Raw genomic sequence first — 21499 nt, forward strand, 5'->3', positions numbered from 1 at the left:
GGGCAAAACAAGTCGAGGTGCAAACTGTCCAAAAGGTGCCGGGAGTTGACTTTTCATGGTTGTAGAATTTTGCTTTGACTTTTATATGGTTGTAAAGTGCTCGTCGATACGAGTTCATAGACTAGCGGCACCCTTAAATTGGACATTTGGTTAAAAAGTTATGGACATGTGAAGTTTTCCGAATATCGTAATATTTTAATATTTTTGAATGGATGAACAGTGAAATGCCACATGTCGACATCTGAGAGGTCCACGTGGGTGAACAGTGTCACCCACGGTGGCTTTTATTTTGGCAAAACGGCGGGGAAGGAGAGAGAAAAAGAGAGAGGGAGAGAGAAAGACCACCAGCTGCGGGACTTGTCAACTTTTCCGGCCGAATCTTGTCACACGCGCTGGCCAGCCAGGAGCGCCTCTCTATTCCCGGCCAACCCCCAAAATTTCACGGCCAACCAACTGGCCATCGGCGATGGTGATTTTTCCGGCGATGGTGATTTTTCCCCTCCACCATCGGCCACCTTTGTTTGACCCATTTCCGGCCATTTTCAGGCCACATGCGCTAGCCACCCCTCACCACCTCCTCATTTCCGGCTAGCCCACCAAATTTCACGGCTCTTGGACCTCCGACACGCCGGGATCGGAGTATTTTCCGGAGAGGGGCTGAAAACCTTCAAACCCAGATCTCTTCGTCGTCCAGCCTCCATTTGCCTCACTGCCGGTCCCGATGGAACCCTCTCCCCTTGATCTACAAAACCCCCAAAAATCTCAGTCATCGGCCACCGGACGCGCCGCCGCCGGCGACAGTTACCAGTGACCGCGACGGCTCGTCGGAGAAATCACTATTCCGGCGAGTACCCAGTTGCACTGCCGGTCCCTCCCCACTAATTCCGACCCCCTGAATCCAAATCCGAAGTCCTTTTTCTCCAATTCGTGATGGTTTGAGAAAATCGAAGAGTTGAATCTCGAAAGCTTTCTAGCGAGAGTCCGGCCACCTCGGGTCCGATCTCCGGGAAATAAGACCGGATTCGTAATCCTCGTCACTCAAGCTTCGATTCAGTATATTATTCATCAATTTTGGTTAACGTTTGTGTTTAACCACCCGGATACCGGGTATTATTTACCCAAATAAAATATTAATTTATTTGACTTTGTGTGAATTATTGTTCTAGGAGCACGTGTGCGTCGTGGAATTGATCCCATAGAGGATCTTAGGTTAATTGCGTGCTCCAGGTGAGTGACCCACCTTGAAAACTATTTTGGGATGATTAATTATGTTTATTTGGTGTTAATTTGGTATTTAGAATTTTGCTCATGTGGTGGAAATTTAATTATAATTTTCGAAAATTATTATTTTATAAGTACGTATATGTTTATTGATGCTAAACGGAATTTTAGGTTATTAAAAAATCTCCGATTTTTATTATTGTGATTTAATTGTATTTATTACACATGAGCAAAGTATTTTCATTAATTAATTATATCTGGATTTTTATATTATTTTTTTTGGGCATAATTGGTTTAAATATTTTAAGGAAAATGATTTGTTTAAATTGGTGGTTTCAAATTTGATAATTATGCCCGTGGAATATTATTTGATGGACTTTGTGCTACGAGAAAAATTATTAGTATATTTTTATCGATGGTTTCGTACTGGAAATGTTAAAGGAAAATGTGGGATGGTCAATTTAAAAACTGGTATAATTTCCACGGTGATTTTTGAAAAATCAGTACGGTAATAAGAAATTTAATAATTGGTTTTAGGCGCACTCATATAGTATTGGTGTTCTGGTTGTATATGTGGATTAGCGTGTAAGTTATTATGTCTCCCGTGAGTTGTCATTGGATCGAGGGCAGGCAAGTCTTATATACTGCGCATCAGCCGCTCCCCTCTGTGGCTGGGATGACGGTTTCAGCAGCGGCACTGTCAGGACGCCGAAGCGCCGTATGCAAGTTTCTCTCTTTAACCTCCCCGCCAGTTGGTGCTCAGGACGTTGGGTATCAGAGCGCATCACTGGTTTATGGTGTGATGCGTCAAGTATAAATTTTCGGATAGAAATTTCAAACCCTAAAGTGTTCAAAAATTATTTATTATATTTTATTACATTTTATTTATATTTGGGTTATTTAATTATTATTTATTAAATTAACGACTCCTTGGTTTTGGGCATTCGAATAATCGGGTTTTGCGAAAATGTTTTAAAAGGGGAACATTTCCAACGGAGTGAACAGTGAGAGTTTTGAGAGAAATTATTACTTTCACATGTTTATTACTATTTATCTATTTAAATTGTTTGATATTGATTAATTAAATCCCTTTATTTGTTATATTATTAATATTTAAAGTGTACAATAGATAGGGTCACTCACTGAGATGATTAGCATCTCATATTTTTAAATTCCGTTCCCCTAGGTCCAGGTTGGGAGACGTTGATGGTCCGGGGCGAGCCCGACATCTCAGTTCATTGCCGAAAGTCCAAGGAGCATTTTCTTCCCTTGTTCCTCTCCATCTTGTATTACTTCTTTATCTGTCATCGTATAAATTTCATATTTATTTGTATAATGCTCTTATACTGCATTGGATATTTAGTTATTAATTACGCATTGATTTACTGTTATTCATTTGGAGTGCTGTAAATTTGTGGAATCAAATTGTAGTATTGTGGAAGGAATAAGGGGATGAATATAGAAGTGTGTTTTCAGTGCAGGAAATTTGTGGTAAGTCCAACCCTTAGGGGAGGTTCTGCCGAATTTTCCATTGGAGGGTCCGGTAGGGTTTTCCTGGGATCAGGCTTATCAACCCTCATTTTTTTTTCGGGTTCCAAGTATAGCCTTAATATTCCAAATTAAAATATGTACAACCATTGTATTAGTATTTATTTATTTATTTATTTATCAGCAGGATGCAAACCTACAGTCAAGCAGACTCTAGTAGAGATAATGCATGGTTGGTGGAAATTGACTAAAGGTTCACATCACAATGCGGGCGTGGGAAACCCATCAAGGTTGCTGGTGTTTTGATAGTGGGCTTTACTAAAATAAGTTTATGGTGCCGACTACCATTCAATATTTTTTGTTAATGTAATACTTAAATTATTATAACTTTTACTTTTTAGTGGAAGAAAAAAAAGATACCATCATTATTTAATCATATTTATAATATGGGAATATTATTTTTAGCATGAATTATTGAATATAAATGTTAAAATTTGGCATTGCTATTAATATTTATCATTGAAAATTTTATATTAATATCAAATTTTAGAAATATTAATGATAAAATAACATTATTGGAGAAGTTTCTTAAAATTAAAATTACTTGTAACACTGTCAATCAAAGTAGGTGACTCATAATCATAAGTTTTTAAATTTTTGTTTTTTTGGTCCTTTTGCCGCATTAAAAAAGATATATTCAATTAAGATTTTAAATGACTTATATAGAATTAAAAATTATGTGATATTCAACCTAGATTTTAAATTTTTTTAAAAGTTATGGAATATTTAATATAGAGCTTTTAAACACATAAAATAAGTGTCTATATTTCTAATATGGCGCAATAATTTTAATAATGCACAAAGTCTATGGAGATATTCCTCTGTTTTCAAACCTGACTGCCTGATGAATCAGTCTGAATAGCAATAACTACGTCCATGGGTGTCAATGCACTGAAAATGAAGTTCACATGTTCTTCCACTTGCACTGTGAGGTGGCAAAGAGAGTTTGGTTTGCTAGCCCATGGAGCATGAGATGGGAGGTGGTGGGCTTCAATGATATTTTCTCCTTCCTTAATTGCATTGCCAACCCAAAAGATGTACTCCCAGTCAGACCCAAAGATAATGATATCTTGTTTGCCTTTAGTGCCATCACCCTTGAACATCCATGGTGGATTAGAAATAAAGCAATCCACAATGGAAAAAGACATAAGACTTGAATCATCACTAGAGATCATTAGAGGAAGATTTAGAGAGTTGAAGGATGCTCAATTCCATGAGGGAAAAGATGAAACTTGCCAAATGGCCTCTAATGACTTGGATTCAGTCAAGTGGAGCTCCCACCATCTGGCACCATCAAACTAAATTTGGATGTGGCTGTGAGAAGAGTAGGAAGCCATCTGGGTGTGTGTTTGGGCCAAAATATTAATTTTCCAATTTAATATTTTTAATTCATTGAAATATTATTTTGGGAGATTAATTAAATGGCTTTAGTCCCACATTAATTGGAGATTAAATGGTCATGTAATTGTCACATGTATAAATTGAAATTTTGAAGTTGGAGTTTGGAAAAAAATCCCACATCGGAAGCGCATGAAGCAACTCAAAGTTCTCTACATATATAAATAGGAGCTTCATTGGCTTTGAAGAGACCTCTACACACATCCACAAACGACTACAAGTATATAGACTAATTAGTTTATTCTCTTTAGAATTTATTTTTTGTAGTTTATTGTTCTTAGTTGTTTTTTTAGTTGAAATTTTATTTTTTAAAGTCCTTTAATCATTAAGGCAATCGGATCTTGTAAGATTATTTTTTGTTCTTCAATAATCAATACAATCGTCTAAGAAGTTTGATTCAATTGGCACATTTTTTTGTTTTATTTTCTTTGAACTTTTACAGGTTTGAAGTGGCACACCTGCAAATTTAGGAGACGATAGATTGTTGGAAATTTTTCGACTTTGTTCCAACATATTTTTTTGGCATGCTCGGTGGGACACACATGAATTTTTCAACCGAGGACAATGGTTCACACTTGATCAAGATATCTGGAATCTGACCTCTGTAACAACAACAAAGAGGAGGAAGTTGGCAAGACTCTCAACTCGGCGGAGATGTCCACCCAGGAATTGATCCGTGAGCTATCCCGAGATTTGAAAGAATGTCAAAAGAAGATTCCACATATCATGAGACTCAGAAACGAATGTTGGAAGGTATCATGGATTTGTTGCGTTAACAATTGCAGGTTTCTCAAGCCTCGTTGAGTGGCGCAAGGACATTTACTGGCCAAGAAGAATAGGTGCAGGCCTTTTCAGTTGTGCCTGAAGGCAACAAGATAAGAACTGACCCACCAACTGTTTCGGCAAGAAAAAACGAAAATGAAGGAAGGATAGTCGTTCCAAAACAACAACCTTAGATTCTCCCACCAACTCGGAGCCCAATTCATGGTGGAGGACTAACCGAAAACCAAGGCTAGAATGTTAGAAATGATTGGGAAGAACAGATTGTACTGTCCCCTCAGGCCGTACCATATGTAGTGCAGGCTTTTCAAGCAGCACCTTATGGCATGCAGGCCCCTTAAGCTACAAATAATGTTAACGGAGGAAGGGCAAACTTTTAGCCCCATGTTGTCCTATATATCCGAAATCAAGGTCATAGTAGGAGGCATGCTGAACAATTTGGTCAAAACTTTCTGTATGGCCAAAATGAAGATCATCACCACCAGGCCGACTACCATGGTCCGACATGGAGATGCGAACATAATGTCTAGAACTGGATGAACAACGACCATGGAATGGATAGGGAGGCCATCGAGATCATCATCCAGGAGATGATCGGCCTTACCCCGAGGCCAATGATCGGGTAGAGTTTCCAAAGGGATTCAGATTTCTTAAATTCACCTTGTTTTCAGGTGAAGAAAATCAATCCATTGTGGAGCACATAGGTCGCTTCACTATCCAATGTGGAGAAGCTGTGGCCAATGAATTTTTAAAGCTTCATTTGTTTGCTAACTCTTTGACAGGTTCTGCTTTCTCATGATACATCAACCTACAACCAAATTCGATCCATATGTGGCAAGAATTAGAGTAAAAATTCCATGAGCAATTCTACAGGATTGAGCTGGAGATCTTCATGGCTGATTTGTCACATTTGTGTCAGATGGAAGGTGATTCAGTGGAGAACTTTATTGTCAAGTTCAAGAAGGCAAAGATCAGATGTCATTTGGATATACCAGAAAGAGAGTTTGTAAAGCTAGCCCAGAGTGGATTGAGCTACAAGTTTTGGAAGAAGTTTGAAAGGACATAGTTTCATGATTTGTTCGAGTTAGTCTCTCAAGCATCTAGATACAAAAGTATTTTGAGGGATGAATATAAGAAGAAGAACTCATCTCGGAGATCATATTATAGAGATCCAAATACGGAGATTTATTCGGTCGAAGCTGAAGACCAAGGTATCGAGGATGCCTCCGTCGAAATCGATGCTGTTGAGGTAATGGCCACTAGGCCATACATATGCAAAGCTCTAGCTAGATCAACAAAGAACCAGAGGATTCCTCAATTGGTCATGGATATGAAAAAGAATCGACTCGAACCGGAGAAGGTTTACAGTTTTGACATCTCTAAAGCCGACCAAATTTTTGACCATCTGTTGCCCGACAAGGTAATCAAATTACCTGACGGCTATGTTTTACTCATAGCTGAAGAAACTAAAAAGAAACCATACTGCAAGTGGCATGGTATGTGGACACATTAAATTGTTCACTGCGTGGTGTTCCGAAATGCCATCCAAGCATTAATTGACAAGGGCAACTTGAAGTTCCCCGAGAAAGGAAAGGATGTAATGGAAGTTGATAACAATCATTTCCCATCTGCTGAAGTGGATATGGTTTCGGCCAACATTTCTAAGTTGACAAAACCTAGAGTTAAGGTTGATCTAGGACAACCCTCATCTGGCAGAGTCTGGAAAAAGGAAAATAGATCAAGGAGGGAATGTTCGGCCAAAAGGGCTGAACCATCTACTAAGGTGTTTTGTACTCGTTGCAAGCATGAAGTTGACAATGGGAAGAAGCAACCTGTAGAGATATGTGAGCAGAATGTGATAAAATCACCACCAGAGAATTACGGACCATAGTCCAAAGTCAGTGCTCCAGCGCCTAGGACCAAAGGTGCGAGATGGACATTGAAAGCTGAACCATCAACACCAGGGGGAGCAATTTGACTCCAAGCTTCAGGATACATTTTCAAGGGATAATCGAACAAGACTAGTTTCTCATAAAATTGAGAAGCCAAAGACATTTTGGCCGCCAATTACGGAAATAGGTCGCTGGTACCGCATAGGATATAAGTCTTATCAACCACTTACCAGGACTCAGAAGAGACGGATGCAATGGCAACATGCTACCAGAAGGAGATTGGTATAAGAAGCAAATAATCACGAAAAGGCTGCTGAAAAAAAAGGCCAGTGACAATACTAACTCGACCTGAAAATCATAAAAGCAATATAATGAAGGAGTTGAAGTCACATGTCTACGACTTCGAAGGATGACCAGAAAACTTGAAGAGTTTGGCTGAAACTATTGCTAAGAAAGTGGTCATCTCATTTGAAGCTAACACTTTTGGGGTGAAGAAATATGCAAAGAGATGGATAAGAAAGCAGAATGTTGAAGTACGGTCGTGTTTAAATGAGAGGGACAACAATCTAGTGGAGAAAGACATGGTTGATTCTTCAATCGGTAAGTCTTCAACGGTAAAATTTGGAAACATGGAGGAGGTGATGGTTAACATGGTCGTCGTGCTGCCTTTATCTTTTGGATCCTCACCTGGTCAGGAGCACATGATAGAAAAAGATGGTTATTAAATGGGAGTCACGACCTTGAAGGATTCTCAGAAGTAGTACGAGACGTTTAGATGTTGGAGCTAGAAGGCACGGCCCAATACATATAACATCAACAAGTTAATACATCAGGCCGAATTTACATGGCCATTCATTTGATATAATTTGAGCTAGCTAACTTGGTTGCTTTGTAATGTCGAATCTGAAGAACTCAGGCCTAGGTTGAAATCAGGCTAAACTTTATGGCCTTCGTCAAATAGAATGATTGATTTCATCACCTTCAAGGTCAGCCGGATATAGTTGGGTCGTGGCCATGTCGTACGAAGCCAGATTAAAGGTACAGGTCAAATCCATGCTATTGATCAATTCGAACAAGATGGACATGTGGTTGAACAAGTAGGATCTGTATTGTTAGATAAGTCAGACCCATGTCGTTGGAGACAGCCTCTTCTCAGAAGTAAGAATGGAGCTAAAGCTGCAATATCCACAAAGGACCGGCATGATGTGGGCCATGTTAGCATTGAAGACATTATTGATTCACCGGTATAGGTGACCAAGAACGAGTGGTCCAAATGCATAGGGTGAACCAACAGCAAGAGCTTCAGCTATGTGAATGTACCCTTTCGTCACTCGCATTGAAGGCACGCAAAAGATGTACCTACACAATCACAAAAGAAGAAAAGAAAGGTGTTCTTAATTTGAGGGTGGATTGTCTTTGCCTTGGATATTCTTCAGGAAATGGTTGTAAGAAGCTTCTTGCTTTGGAAAGCTGGCTTCTTCATAAAGCAGCAGGCCGTCTCGAGATAGAGTTGTAATAGACAAAAGTTTGCCATGAGGTCTAAGGCCGAGCAAAACAACTAGATCCATCAAGGTCGGTGTCATCATTCCAAACTTGAAATAAAAAACATTGGAAACAGAAGACCAAAAGCAAAGTGTAGCTGCAATTAGGCCCTTGTCACATGGGATGCCAAGACAGGATAGACGTATCGCGGCATAAATTCCAGATTTCATCCAGGTATTGCCGTGATAGGGGTCCAATCGATCCACCATGTAATCCACTCCGGAGGTGTGACCGGCCATAACTTGAAAGGTTTAGAGTCTTCCCACTTATCCCAATCCAAGGATGTTGAGGAAAATGGTAGAACTCTATCCGGGCGAGTTCGGAATGCAACTTCAACTTCACAAGGCATTTTGTCTTTGAATCAGGGGCCAAGGCTAAATTCTTTGTAGAGTTGGTTTCTCTCGATCAAAATCCTATCATCAATAGCATCTTTGGTGTGATTGATAGCCTGCTTAAGCTACTCCATATAGGACGATTTGTCTTTATTGGTGGTCTGCCATATATAGAAGAATACTTCAGAAAATATATATATATATATATATATATATATATATATATATTTGATATGATAAATTAAGGCTATTAGTACCTTTGATACATTTTGGCCATGTGTTATGTGCAATGTTCTAAAAGGCATAAGGCATCATAAGGCGGTAAAGTCAAGCTTTAAGCCTTATGAGCCTAAGTATGAAAAAGCGTTTCACAATTATATTATATTTTAATTATTATAAAACTACTAAATATACAAAATAATTTATATTTTAAATGTCAAAATATATATAAATCTATATTATTTTTGTATGTGCAATGAACATGAATTAGCATATAATTGATCATAATAGATTTATGAAAATTTATGTTTTCCAAGTCTCCAACAACAGATTAGTTTTAAAATATATATGTTACAAACCTATAAGTACCTAATAATTCATAAATTAATACATACTTTAGCTATTACCATAATCTACCTCTTGCTTAATTCTTTATCGGACTCTAATTCAATATTTACATCTTCATCTAACTCATCTTCAGTGCCATCCGATACAAAATTATTTTCCTCGGGTTCCCTAATTTCAACTTGAGCATTTCTAGAACCTTTTTTAGGTGGTAACATATCATTCTGCATCTTATCATCATTACAACATTTGGCAATCCATGATTGTGCATTACTAGCATCACTGGCTAGTAGAGTTGCTAATTTATTACTTTTTTTTTTCTTATTCATCATTTTCATTTTTTTTGTTTAAGAAAAAAAACTTATTCTTAAAAAAAAAATTATTTTTTAACAGTATTTATATTTTTTAATTTCTTATGAATTATTTTTTAATATTTTTTAAAAAATAATTTTAGAAAAAAAAATTTAAATAAAAAGGTTCGTGCTTTTTTTTAAGGCATGCTACCATATAAGGTATTATCTAAGAGCATCATGACTAGACGGTGCTTTTTCTCGCCTTTTAAAACAATGGGTATGTGTGGAGCCATGTGCTTTGGTGAGTGTTTTTCATGTTTTCACATGTACATTAATTAAAAATAATAAATAAAAAAAAAGAGAAAAGACAAAACAAAACATTGAGAAACCGTGTACATATGCATATATTAAAAAAAAAAAAAAAAAAAGGGGCCATGAGATAGTGGACATGTATGAATATATGTATATATATATATATATATATGAAACCGAAAAGTACAGTGGAATGGCTAAACTGAAGACACGTGAATGCTTTGGTTTCATAGATGTGCAGATTTGGAGCATTATTTTGTGCAGAGCCGAGCAAAGGAAAAAGTCAATATATACATAAATTTGTCTGGTTAATGAACTGAAAAAAAACCAACGGCAATCACAAGGCTTCATATCTACATGAAAAGCAAATTGAAAGCAGTAATGTGGCACACAGAGATGCAATGATTATCATTATTTGGATAGGGTGGGGCCGAGTATGGGCTGAGAAGGATGAAGGACATACGAGTACCAGTGCATGGAGCTGATCGATCGGCACAATGGAGGCTTGACTGCCAGGAGAATAAGGTGCTGTTTGTGTATATTTGACAGTGGGATTCGCCAAAAAGTGTTAAAAAAAAATAAAAAAATAAAAAAATAAAAAATAAAATAAAATAAATGGAGTAAGGCCATGATTGTGAGGAAAAGGTGCCATTGTCGGAACCATAACAGGGAAAAAGAAGAACTCACCAGTGGGAGCCGCTGTCCTATACGAAGATGGAATTGCTGATCAAGAAGTTGCTGGTGTTTTCAGTAAAATATGGTGGGCAAGCATGAGATTTTTTTTTTATAAGTCAGTATTAGGGGTTTCGATTTAAATCAAGGAAGATTTTCTTTCCTACAGTGTGGCTGGCCGATTAGGAAGTTATAAAATTTGAAGGCAGAAAATTGGTGGAAGTTTTTTCAATTACAATTTTGAGACGTGGGCGAATGGAAAGAATATGCTATCGAATTTTTATATTTGGATAGTTTTCCTTTGGCAATTTTTAATCGGCTAAATCAATTGGAATTGTGAGAGTTGACTTCCAATTGAAAGGGTAGTTGTTTGGAAAATATCATGGGGGGGAAAGATTATATTTTGGCCCTTCACTTGTCAATCAAGGTATCTATCGGGAGATTTGGAAACTTTTATAAAAGATTGTATGAAATTTGGATGGATTTTTACCTTCGTACGGCTGAGGAGCAGTTTGGAAATCACAACCTGCAATATAAAAAAAAGGGAGAAGAATTGGTGGGCTTGTAGCTGATATGTATATATAAAGGCTACAAGGAACGCTCAAAATGGAAAAAGGAAATTCTAAGGAATACAAGGAATAAGTAAAGGAGGAAATCTTCCGTTTGAGTTGTAATTTGGAGTTTGGCTTGATTGAGTCTATAAAATGGGGTCAAACTAACCTTTAATTGGTATATGGAGTATTGATGTGTATGGAAAGCCATGGCAATATGTATGTGGCAGCTTATAGTGTTTAGTCAATTTCTGGCCATGAGACGTAATGGAATTGAACCTATTTCTCCATGGTAATTGTGATGACAAGACCAGTACATTAATATTTGCTTTGAAATTTTTACATTACACTACAAAATTACAAAGCAAGGGGGGCAATGTTTGGGCCAAAATATTAATTTTCCAATTTAATATTTTCAATTCATTGAAATATTATTTTTGGGAGATTAATTAAATGGCTTTAGTCCCATATTGATTGGAAATTGAATGGTTATGTAATTGTCACATATATAAATTGAAATTTCGAAGTTGGAGTTTGGAAAAAAATCTCACATCGGAAGCGCATGAAGCAACTAATCAAGCATTCAATTCGAAATTATGCCAAACATAGGATAAGACAATATCTCCCCTTGTTAGTTCTATCTGATTTGATCCAATACTGACCTATCCAGCCGATTTGTAACTATCCGACATACCAAACTCACCCGTATGGTACAAGATTAGACCAGGTCATTGGAACGTCTATTTTGGTCCGATAACAGCCTCCACTTTCATATTGGCACATCGTTAAGGAATGTTGGCACTCAAATTTGAAATGCTATATTTCTATGGCTAGAGAATTCCTCTTTTGTCTTCTTGTTATTTATTTTGTTTTCATGAAGGAACAAATGAAAAAAGAAAGTAAAACAAAGGAAGACTGGAAATCAAGCAATAGAATCTTCTGAATATTCATAGTTCCCCTGGTTGGGTTGGAAGAGGGTGGCTCATAGCTTCCACTTCTTGTACTTCCCAAATCTGTTTCCAAATTGGATTTATGACTAGTTTGTAACGCTCTTTTTCTTTATTTTACAGCAGGAAGCTGGATAACGTTGTAGAAATACAATGTGAAAGGAAAATTGATCCCAATATTAATTCCTCTAGCGGTATGCATTTTTCCAAAAAACAATGTCGGGGCAAGAAAAAGGTGGACAAGAAAAATTGAAACGGATGATAGAATTATTTTTTTGATTTGTTTTTAGCATGAACGTTTTGAATGGGGTTGCTTTTTTCCATTGAAAAATTTCACTCAGACTTTTTCAATTTCGTTATATAAATCCATATAGTTTCGTTTTATATATTCATATTTTTTAAAAAACATATTCAGAACTTGTCCATCGATTTTTTACATTAATTTTTTTATTTAAAAATTATAAATATAATTATAGCAAACTAAAAGATTTAAGTGAAATTTATTCTTTCTCCGACAAAAAGTACAAAGTAAGTAGTGGAAAATATGAGTCAAAGTCTTCCACCAGTTTGTGTCCTCTTCTGTCATTATCTTATTCAATTTGGTTGTATTCTTTGAAATTTCTTTGTTCCTTCCGGAAAGTTTAATGACCTTTTTGCACCCTTTACTTCACGTAAGGTATACGTTTATTGGCGTATGCTTTGGGATACAGACTGGCTGGAAAATGACCCACAAACAATATCACAATCACCTTTTTTTTTTTTTTTTTAATGGGCGAATTCATTACAATCACTTATATCTAAAAATTAACATTTCTTTATTAATTTTCTGGCCATCTAAAACCTCTAGCTGTTGACAATATTAATATAATAAAATCATTAAAACATGGATTTGGATCTTGTTCAGCAGCAATGAAGTCAACGTTTGGTATTTGGTAGTACTTGCCCCGTTCTTATCGAAATCTTGGATTTCATTCAATATTCTAAATTAAAATATGTATAGTATACGATGCAGGTGCATTATCCTGTATACTGATGGATCTATCGTTGGCACTATTAGAATCGCGTTGACAAACAACGCAATAAATGCATCGCACAAAATAAATAACGACGTATCGCACGGTGTCGCCTAACGTCCTGTCGCTAAATCTATAAGATAACAAGCGATGCAGTATGAGAGTCGCCTATCTTTGAATTTTTAGCGACGCATATTTACTTTTAGCAATGCATTAATAGAGTTGCCTATTCAGCGATGCATTAATAGAGTTGACTATTTAGCGACGCATTAGTAGAGTCGCCTATTTAGCGACGCATTAATAAAGTGACTATTTAGCGACGCATTAATAGAGTCATCTATTTAGTGACGCATTAATAGAGTTGACTATTTAGCGACGCATTAGTAGAATCGCCTATTTAGCGACGCATTAATAGAGTGGCCTATTTAACGACGCATCGACACTTTTAGCGATGCATTATTTGTTAATGCAACGCCCCTTCTTCTTCTTTTTTTTTTAATTTTTTTAAATTTTGTGAAAAGTGATTAAAATAAAAATATAAAAATAATTAAAATACAAAAAAACGAAAACTAGCTTCATACAAAATAAATAGAATACAAAAATTTTAAATAAATATTTTGTCATAACAAATTAATTATCAAATAAATTAAATATCATTTCATTGACATATTTTTACATAATTTGTAAGCTATTATATTTTTCATAACAAATTTAATATTAATTAAACTTCCATGAATGCATATTCATTGAGATAGAAGTTGACATCCTCTTGTTGACGATATTACATCCTCATATTGCATATGGAAACATTAAAAAAGTTATTAGCACTTATGCAAAATAAATAAAATATTAATCATTATTAAATTTGTAATTTAGTAAATAAAAATTTAAAAAATATTATCATTGTTCTTAAAATTTGACGAGGCACATTTCTCCCCTCACAATCATTATAAATATAGTCACTTTCACATTCATCCTCATTATCATTTTCATCGATATTTGGCAACTATATGACAAATGGATTGTGAGCCATCTTTGTATCTCCAAGAACATCTTCTTCAACAAAAGTACGATGTTGTGGTGAAGTTAAAACAATAGACCATCTTGATTCAAGTTGATCTTCAACATAAAATACTTGTTGAACTTAGCAAAATAATGTCAAGCAATATCACGAACATAATTTCTACAAAAGCAAGATTAATAAAACCCAATGAACCTAAGCTGCAGTTAAAATGAAAAAAAAAATAAAAAAAAATAAAAAAAACAACCCACCTCATGTGAAGAAAAAAGAAACTCACCTAAACGATGGAGACAAAGAAAGAAGAAAACCAAAAAATCACGAGGGCGACACAGAGAAATCCAGCTTCTCGGCCGACGACAACGTAGGCAAATGAAAAATGAAACCCAAAATATCTCACTCTTCAAGTCTCTCTTAGATTGCTTCCAAATCTAATATCGATTAGGTAGTGTACTTGATGTAGTTTTAAAAAAGAAAAAATGGATTTAAAAGAGCGCGTAAAATTTTTAAAACGCGCCAAAAATTTTCAAAAAATGGCAAGAACTCGCCTTTTCTCCCAATTGCATTTTTTTTCTTTGATTAATTTTTTTATTTTTCAACTACAAATAAAAACTGAAAATATTTCTTAAAAATGCGAAGCAAAATATCAAAGATTACTGTTTATTTTTCTGTTTTCAAGTACACCTTTATTCTTTATAAAATTTGCATGTCTTTCAAAATTTTTGTTTTTGTTAATTGAGAGAATAGACTACGTATTCTCTTCAAGAAAGATTGCCTGTTCTTTGATTTTGGGATCAAGCGACGTATTATGGTCGAAAAGTGTCGCCTGTTTTATTTTTTTATATTTTCTTTATAATCTTTAAATAATTTTTTAATTGTTCATCTACAAATATATTCATGTAGCAATCCAATGAACATAAATTCCTTTGATCTAAAAATAGAAAATAGTTTTTTCAATGCTCTTCTTAGTTATATATATATGTGTATAGACGAGACACAAAATATCTCAAGATCTAATTTGAGATAGGGTACCGAATATAGAATTCTAATTTAACAAGCATTTATTGACCAATTTATCTAGATAAGTATGTTAAATGAGCTTAACTTTCATGTGTTTATGGTCATTGATAGTTTATTTGTTTTTAAAAATTGAAAGTCTATTAAATTGCTTTTTTTATTAAAAAAAATAAAAAATAATTGAAGGAACAGGCGACGCAATTCCATTAAAACACGTCGTCTATTCCATTTTCTTTTTTTAATCTTTAATTAGTTTTGTTGATTGGTCATCTACAAATTAAAAAAAAAAAAGCATATTTACAAAACTAAAAAATTACTAAAAATAACTTTCAAATTGAAAAAAAAGTTAAAAATTGGTTAGGTGAAACGGCGACGCAGTTATTACAAATGCGTCGCCTTTTATCTATTTAGCGACTCTTTCTTAAAAGATTGCGTCGCCCAAAACTATACTAGCTAGTTCTTATTGTATTGTTACATCCAAGTGATTTGGCCTGGTGGTGTGGTGATTTCTTGAGAGTATAGAAGGTCCTAGGTTCAGTTCATATTATGACCCTATTTTGATTTTTTTTTTTTGAAATGTTTAAACAAAAAACTTGAAAAAAAAAAAAAGGCCATGCATTTGTCGCAGAATGCATCTCCTGTTCATCTATTTGGCAACGCATTATTAAAATAATGCGTCGCCTAACACTATATTACATAGTTTTGTTGTATTAGTACATACAAGTCATTTGGCCTGGTGGTGTGGTGATTTTTTGATAGTATAGCAGGTCCTGGGTTTAATTCTTGTTATGGCCTTATTTTGTTTTTATTTTTTTATAAATGTTTAAACAAAAAACTTGAAAAAAAAAAAAAAGAACAGGCGACGCATTTGTTGAAGAATGCGTCGCCTGTTCATCTATTTGGCGACGCATTGTTTAAATAATACGTCGCCTAACACTATATTAACCATTTTTTGCTGTATCAATACATATAAGTCATTTGGCCTGTTGATGTGGTGATTTCTTGAGAGTGTAAGAGGTCTTAGATTCAATTATTGTTATGGCCCTATTTTGATTTTATTTATTTTTAAATGTTTAAACAAAAAAATTGAAAAAAAAAAAAGAACAGGCGACGCATTTGTTGAAGAATGGCCTGTTCAAATGTTTAAACAAAAAAATTGAAAAAAAAAAAAAAGAACAGGCGACGCATTTGTTGAAGAATGGCCTGTTCATGTATTTGGCGATGCATTGTTTAAATAATGCATCGCCTAACACTATATTAACCAATTTTTGCTGTATCAATACATATAAGTCATTTGGCCTGGTGGTTTGGTGATTTGTTGAGAGTGTAGGAGGTCTTGGGTTCAATTCTTGTTATGGCTCTATTTTGATTTTATTTTTTTTTAAATGTTTAAACAAAAAATTTGAAAAAAGAAAAAGAACAGGCGACGCATTTGTTGAATAATGCGTTGCCTGTTCATTTATTTGGCAACGCATTCCTAACAAAATGTGTCGCCTGACATTATATTAACCAGTTTTTGCTGTATCAATACATATAAGTTATTTGATCTTGTGGTGTGGTGATTTCTTGAGAGTGTAGGAGGTCTTTGGTTCAATTCTTTTTATGGTCCTATTTTGATTTTATTTATTTTTAAATGTTTAAACAAAAAAATTGAAAAAAAAAAAAGAATAGGCGACTCATTTGTTGAAGAATGCCTCGCCTGTTTATCTATTTGGCGACACATTCTTTAAGTAATTCGTCGCCTAACACTATATTAAGCAGTTTTTGTTGCATTAGTACATACAAGTCATTTGACCTGGTGGTGTAGTGATTTCTTGAGAGTGTAGGAAGTTCTGGGTTCAATTCTTGTTATGGTCCTATTTTGATTTTATTAAAAAATCAAAAAAAAAATGAGGAGACAGCAAGTGACACACAATCTTATTGGTGCATCGCCTATTAACTAAATATAAAAAAATAAAAAAATAAAAAATAAAAAAAACCTCAGTTTTGGTGCACTAATATTTTTATTGATTGTTATTATTAAAATAAAATTAAATTGATTAAAAGATCTAAAAAAAAGAAAAGGTGAAGAGAGAACACGCGACGCACTGGTATTATTAAAATAAAATTAAATTGATTAAAAGATCTAAAAAAAGAAAAGGTGAAGAGAGAACAGGCGACGCACAATCTTACTGGTGCGTTGCCTGTTACACGTATAACAAAAAAGAAAAAAAAATAAACCTCAGTTATGTTGCTCTAATATTTTTATGAGTTATTTGTATTTGAATGAAAATTTGATTAATTAAAAGAACTATAAAAAAATAGGAGGAGAGAACAGGTGACACACAATCTATATAGTACGTCGTATATTTATTGAATTTTTACTGACGCATTAACCTCAGAGTCGCGGTTTTGTTTTTTTAGACGTATTTGTTTTGTAGCGTCGCTAAATGAGTGTCGCTAGATATCAATTTTCGCGTAGTGTGGGTTCCAAAGATGTGACTTAGCCCCAAGAAGTGGTTCTAACGATAATTAGTTGGAGTAAATTGTCTTTAACAATTTTTGGAAGTACTGGTAGCGTGGCTTCTACATCAGTCTAACCAATGTTTTTGAACCACAGAATAGGAATCTCTGAAGTCTAAGTAGACTAAAATAACGCACGATTGGTGGAAATTAATTTATTTGGGAGTTGACCTTCAAGTCAAATAGCCATCCTCTAAAAACGTTCATCCTCAATAAACAACACCGAAACCGAGGAAATTTTCCCAGACTCTTTTCCAAATGGCTAAGACAACCACAGCCCAAATATGTCTACAACTCCCACTTTACGCCCTTCTTTTCCTTGTTATATTTCTTGGCCATGCAGACTCACAGTCACTCCAAGATGAAGAACAAGCAGTCTTGCTGAGGATAAAGCAATACTGGGGAAACCCACTATTACCGAGTCAATGGAGTACAGCATCAAATTCTCCTCACTGTTCTTGGACATGGATAAACTGCACTGATGGCTCAGTCACTGCTCTGTCACTGTTTACTTTCAACATCACGGGGAAGTTTCCACCTTTCATTTGTGACCTCAAGAACCTCACAACACTTGTACTTGGGAACAATTCCATTACTGGTGAGTTCCCCAGAGCTATCTACAACTGTTCAAAGCTTGAGCAGTTAGACCTTTCTCTGAACTATTTCATTGGCATCGTTCCCAGTGACATATACCGCCTTGATAAGCTTACCTATCTCGACCTCAGCAGTAACAACTTTTCCGGTGAAATTCCACCAACCATCGGGCGGATGCAACGGCTTACATACCTGATGCTTACCAACAACTTGTTCAAGGGTTCTTTCCCTCCAGAAATAGGTAACTTGTCTAATCTTCTAATGTTGGGATTAGGCTACATGTCAAACTTTAAGCCATCAAGTATTCCTTCCAACTACACACAATTGAAGAAGTTGAAGTACTTATGGATTCCACGGTCGAACATGATCGGGGAAATCCCAGAAAATATTGGAGATATGGTGTCATTGGAACAAGTGGATCTATCAACAAATGGCTTGAGTGGAAAAATTCCAAGCAGTTTATTTATGTTGAAGAATTTAAGTATTCTTTATCTTTACGACAACAAACTGTCTAGGGAGATTCCTCAGGTGGTTGAAGCTATAAACTTGGGCGTGCTTGATCTCTCAGAGAACAACTTAACAGGGCCAATACCAGAAGAATTTGGAAACCTAACCCAGTTGACTAGTCTGAGTTTGTTTACGAATCGGTTCTCTAGTGATATTCCAGAGAGCGTTGGCCGTCTACCATCGCTTATGGATCTCAGATTGTTTGACAATGATCTGTCAGGCACTCTGCCTCCAGACTTTGGTAGGTATCCATCGCTCAGAGAATTCCAGGTAGCTATGAATAGGCTTACTGGAAAATTACCTGAAAATTTGTGTTATGGGGGTAACTTGATAGGAGTTGTGGCTTTTGATAATGATCTCACCGGTGAATTGCCAGAATCACTCGGGAATTGCAGTGCTTTGTTAATAGTAAGTGTAAAGAATAACAGGCTTTCTGGGAATATTCCTAGTGGCTTGTGGACATCAACGAATATCTCTACCTTCACATTGAGCAACAACTCTTTTACCAGGGAGCTTCCAGAGAAGCTGTCCTTGAAGCTTTCTCGGCTCGAAATTAATGACAACAAGTTTTCAAGAAAGATTCCTGTTGAAGTGTCATCCTGGAAGAGTTTGGTGGTGTTTAAGGCCAACAATAACCTCTTGACAGGTTCTATTCCTCAAGAATTAATTACTCTTTCTGGTCTAACAACTCTTTTTCTTCATCACAACAAGCTTACAGGCTCCCTTCCATCAGATATAGTATCATGGAAGTCCTTAAATACTCTTAATCTTGCTCAAAACCAACTCTCTGGACCACTTCCAAAGAAATTTGGTTCCTTACCAAGCCTTACAGATTTAGACCTGTCAGAAAACCAATTTTCTGGTCAAATTCCATCTGAATTTGGCCATTTGAGACTCCTTATTCTCAATCTTTCTTCTAATCACCTAAGTGGGGTAATCCCAAGTGAACTCAAGAACTCTGCATATAGCAACAACTTCTTGAACAATCCAGGTCTATGTGCAGGTAGTGGATTGGTAAATCTTAGGAACTGCAATTTTAATCCCGCAAAGTCCAACAAAATTTCTACCCAATCTCTTGCTCTGATCGTGACATCAGTGGTAGCACTAATTTTGTTGGCTTCTTGCATATTAATTTTTGTGATCAAAGGCTACAAGAAAAAACATGGTTTGGGTTCAAAATGGAAGATTACCTCATTCCAGAGGTTGAATTTCACAGAATCAAAAATCCGGTCAGGACTGACGAAAGCAACCTGATTGGAAGTGGAGGCTCAGGTAAAGTTTATCGAGTTGCTATGAATCGTATTGGCGATGTTGTTTCAGTTAAAAAAATATGGAACAAAAGGGAGTTAGATGAGAGACTTGAAAAGGAATTTACTGCAGAGGTCAAAATTCTGAGTTCAATTAGACATTCTAATGTAGTGAAGCTGATGTGTTGTCTTTCCAGTGAGAACTCAAAGCTTCTGGTCTACGAGTATCTTGAAAACCGGAGCCTGGATCGATGGCTGCACAGCAAAAACGGGCCACCCGCCATTTCAGCAGGTTTTGGTACTGTCATAAATGTTGTTCTAGACTAGCCTAAGAGAATGCAAATTGCCATAGGGCCTGCACAAGGACTCTGCTATATGCACCATGATTGCGTGCCACCTATTGTTCATCGAGACATAAAATTGAGCAACATTTTGCTGGATTCTGACTTCAATGCGAAAATAGCTGATTTTGGTCTAGCCAAGTTGTTGATCAGGCAAGGTGAACCTGCTACAATGTCAACTGTGGCTGGTTCTTTTGGCTACATGGCTCCAGGTAAACTGAATCCCCTACAAAAACTCTCCTTATCCTTTACTCATTTACTTTTTCCATCAAAGGTCGTGAAAATATTCATGTTTCCATATCTTTAATTGCAGAATATGTTCAATCAACGCGAGTGAATGAGAAAATTGATGTTTACAGTTTCGGGGTTGTCCTCCTTGAATTGGCAACTGGAAAACAAGCTAATCAAGGTGATGAACATACGTCCCTTGCAAAATGGGCATGGCGTCATGTTCAAGAAGGCAACGACATAGTTGAAGCCTTGGATGAAGAGGTCAAGGAACCTCGTTACTTGGAAGAAATGTGCAGTGTCTTCAAACTTGGGATAATCTGTACTGGGACATTGCCTTCTACTAGGCCTTCCATGAAGGAGGTTGTTCACATTTTGCTTAGATGTGGCAACCAACTTGCTTATGGCCAAAAGATTGTTTGGAATGAATATGATTTTGCTCCTCTCCTCAGGAACTCTAAGCGTGAGAGAGATTTGGAAGAGGACAACCATAGTAGTTTGGTTACCATTGTATGATAATTATGTTTTTTGTTCTTATTTTTCTTTAAAAGAAAGGCTAGGAAGGGGGTGTCCGACAATGGCACACCTCGCTATTTCGAACAATAAGGATGTCTGAAAGTGCTCTTTAAGCTGATTGAACCATAGCTTGTACGTCAAGTCTTACCAACTATGTTACCTTGTACAAAGTAGTACTTAGAGAGTTAACCAATTTTGTTTAAGCAAAAATAAGGACTATATTAGTGATCATCATTAATAATAATTCCAAAGTTTTGAACTTAAAAAAAGAACTATCTATGCCACATGTTCAATTTATGCTAGTGACCACAAAGAAAAAAAATAAAGGGAAAGAATGAACAATCATTTACATTTCACATTTCACACTTTTCAGCAATGGGGTCTGTATCAATGGATCATTGTTCTCACTCAATTGTCCAGTGAGGTACATGGTATATCTTCCTCGCTTTGAAATAAATGCACAG

At 35.9% G+C, this 21499-nt stretch overlaps 1 pseudogene; it reads left to right on the forward strand.

The window, feature by feature from the left end:
- The first annotated feature begins 17860 nt into the window (after positions 1-17860).
- LOC125419540 (receptor-like protein kinase 5) lies at positions 17861-21299 on the forward strand (annotated as a pseudogene).
- Positions 21300-21499: the final 200 nt, after the last annotated feature.

The sequence above is a fragment of the Ziziphus jujuba genome, chromosome 11, assembly GCF_031755915.1.
Source record: "Ziziphus jujuba cultivar Dongzao chromosome 11, ASM3175591v1".
NCBI lineage: Eukaryota > Viridiplantae > Streptophyta > Magnoliopsida > Rosales > Rhamnaceae > Ziziphus > Ziziphus jujuba.